The following is a 3,952-nucleotide window of genomic DNA, read 5'->3' on the forward strand; positions in this document are numbered from 1 at the left end:
CCCATTCCCAATCTCTAATCCTTCACCACCACCACTACCACCACCCAAATTTTCAACCCTTTGCCACTATCATCCAAATCTATCATCATTCAAATCTCATCCCCAACTACTGCGATTGTCATCGCCGTTCACATCACAAAATTCCAAAATTCCTAGAACTAACATTTCTCTTTCTCTCTCTAAACCCGCCACCACCATTACTAGGAACTTAACTTTTCAAAATTCTCCATAGTTGCATTATCTTCATATCTCAAAACTTTTCTAAAACCCCGCTTGAAAAACTAAAGCAGAGAGAAAGAAAAACAAAAGCAGCAACATTCAAATGGTAGACATGATAGTGGTTGACCTCATCCGACCAAAGCAGTTCCTCTCGTCTGTGTTTCCTCCTTCCCATTGCACATCCTCTCCTCTAGGTCGGCACCAGCGGTAGTGGCTCACTCCTCGCTATCATCTTTACTCCTTTAGCGGCATTGGCGTGCGGTGACGGTGGCAGCTTCAATAGCAGCTCCTTCAGCGTCCGGCAGCTACAATGGTGACGGTAAACCAGGAGTGGCTTCCGTAGAGGATGGGGCTGCCAGAGAGATGAGAGGAGTAGAGAGAGAGTGGGATGCGAGAGGGTTAGAGAGAGATAAGAGACAAATTCGAATGAGGGAGAAGAGGGTCCATGCTTTAAATTTATGGCACAATTACCGTCGGATTTATTATCGGAAAAATTCAACGATAACCATTGCGGGTCATCAAAACGCAGCATTTCACTAAGTGAGTTTACCATCAGATTTTTCTGCCGCTACTCTGCGACGCTAAATCCGACGGTACTCGGCTATTTTCTTATAGTGCATGCAGTTGTGTTCATGTGAAGTTGATATTGAGAATCATAAGATGATTTAATAAGTTTGACTAAATTATTCTCTAATGGTTCTCAACTATCAACTTCACATAATAAAGACAACTTCACGTAAGTCTTCACTGTTAGATTATGGGTTCTTTAAAATTTTTAAATAATTTTTTAAAATTTAAGATAATTTTATTAGTAAAAATCTATCTTTTATAATTTATTTTTTATGAATAAATTTGTCATTATTTTAAATTTTATGAATAAAAATAATAATTTACTCATTCTAAAAAATTAGTAATATCAACAGAAAAATAGCTATTATCTAATTGAAATCATAAAATTATGGGCAATTTACATGCAATTACTTTATTTCAAATATGAAGATGTAAATATATTGTTTCATATATTTTAGCAGCAGCGGTTTACTAAAACAAATAATCCGCTATAGCCAGCATCTGATTACATGCAAATGGGAGAACACAGAAACCGCTAGAGCTAGTAGCAGTTTATGTGTATTGAGACACGTGTGTAAACCGCTGGAGGCAGCAGCGGTTTATGTTGAGTATGAAAACAAATAATAAAACTAATCTTTATCTAAAAAATAATTACAAAATAAATAATTAATGGTATATACTATTTAAATAATATCATAAATAAAAAAATTAATTTATCATTTCATAATATAATTTAAAAAATATAAATATGCATGTAATAAATTTTTTATTTGTATTTATTATTAAAAGTGAGACTAAATTACAAATAAAAAAATATAGTACTCAAAGTATTAAATTATATAAACTAAGACTAATTTTTTTATTCTCATCTCTTTTAAAATTTATAAATAATAAAATAATTTATTTTTAGCCAAAAATTCACTAAAGCATATATTTTTTTCCTTTAAAAATCACTTCATTCTCTTTTATTTATATCAATCATACAAAGGAGATTTGGAGAGTTTGGAACATGGATTGTGTTCTTTGCTGCAGATTTACATTTGAGGTTCTAACTAAATAAATTTTTTTTATTTGTGCAACTTTATTGTCTTATGCCAAAAAATAAAAACTATTTGTATTTTATAATTGATTGATTGGATAAATAATAGTGATAGCATCATAATTTTGATGAATAAAATAAAAAATATAAATATGCATGTAATAATTTTTTATTTGTATTTATTATTAAAATGAGACAAAATAGCAAATCCAATAGTGAGTACTCATAAAATATTAAAATATATAAACTAAGATTAATTTTTTTTTTATCTTCATTCCTTCTAAAACTCATGAATGATAAAATAATTTATTTTTAGTAAAAAATTCACTAAAGCATACATTTTTTCTTTAAAAATTACTTATTTTTTATCCATATAAATCATATGATTGCAAAAAAAATATATACTCCGTTTCTTTCTCTCAATCTTTTTGTAACTTAATTTAGTATAAATAAACATTTTTCATACTCAACTTAAGCCGCTGATAGCTCCATTGATTTACGCACGTGATAAACCGCTACTGTGAGAAGCAGTTTATGGCCAAACATCAACAAATAGAATTGTGACAGCCTCTAGTAATTTTTATGTTTTTTCATTCGCATGTAATCCGATACTGGTTATAGCGGATTATGTATTTCGATAAACGACTATGACAATAGAGGTTTCTATAAATATATAAAATAATATTTTTACGTTTTTATATTTAAAACAATATAATTGTATAAATTTAAAGAACAAATAATCTATTTATGTAAATTATCCTAAAATTATCATTGGAAATTCACAATACATGTAATACGTGGGTTAATGGATGGATTTGTTCGTTATTGAGGGTGTCAAGGATATTTGTGGATCTCCAATCTCCATCGTGTCTTTTTCTTTTTCCTTTTTTTCCTGACCACTACTCAGATTCAGATTCAATTATGACATCGTCATCTATTGAAAGTTAGAACAGAAACGAATAATTGTTTGAACACTTGGCTGTAGCCTGTAGGAAACTTTTGTACGTGAAATCAACCCTTTGCTTCATCCATCAATAATGCATGCAATTTTAATTTGACCCACCAAACCATTTTGGGTTGAAGAGTCTTACGATCCTTCCAATTGAATTATTCCCTGTTAACGAGTTTATTAGTTAGAACAGATTAGATAAAATAATTTATTCCAAATTTACTCTTCAGATTTTATATTTATTTTAAATTAAACATAATATTTATATTAGACGTAATTTAATTTAATCTATATTTTTTAATTTCTGTTTTTCAATTTTTTAATTTCAGAATTTTAATTTCTCTTTTAGATACAGTCTATATAATTACAACCCGGATTAAAAGGAATGAAAATAGTTTGGTTTGTAAATGAAATTGGTGAAATAATTTGTTGGGTCTTTTGGGCCTTGATGACCTAAACATGATACAAGAGGCAATCTTTTTTCGGCATGTGGCAGTGTTTTTTGTCAGGCCACGTGGCTAACGATTAACTCTAAAAAGAAAATGAAGTAAATAAAAAACTTTATTCGGCCTGCAGTTAAAACTTGGGGCTAATTTTTTTCCGCAATGGATTCAATCGACGTGTTATAGTTAAATAGCGTTATGAAATGTTGGTTTCTTGCTTATAGATATGGAGTTAATTTTTTTTTAATTTGGAAATTATAAATTGAGGCTCAGTTTTAGATGAGGGTGTTTTACTCAAATATTTGTTAATGTTTAAAAGAAAATATGGATATTTTAATATTGCAATTGTAACGTCAAATAAAATTAAAAAAAATAAAAATAATAAATAAATAAATATAAGGTGTCAATGGTAAAATAAATTGCAGAAATTAAAACACACAGAAAATTAAAAAGAAGATAAAAGAAGAAACATGAACATAAAAGAGAAGAAACCGTAAAAGTAAAGGAATTTTATTAATAAAAAATGGAAAGAAAGCAAAGAACAAGTGTTTGAGTTTAGAGGAATTACTTAAGATTCCCAATTTTACTCTGTGATGCCAAGGGGCTGAAAGCGTTTTGGGTTTCCAAGTGTTTTTCAAAAAGAACTGAACTAATTATAATATTTTCCTAAAGCTCTATTTATAGACTAGCCTAATATCAGTTAACAGTTACCATTTATACACCACTTGCAGA

Source organism: Arachis duranensis, chromosome 4 (genome assembly GCF_000817695.3).
Source record: "Arachis duranensis cultivar V14167 chromosome 4, aradu.V14167.gnm2.J7QH, whole genome shotgun sequence".
Classification (NCBI taxonomy): domain Eukaryota; kingdom Viridiplantae; phylum Streptophyta; class Magnoliopsida; order Fabales; family Fabaceae; genus Arachis; species Arachis duranensis.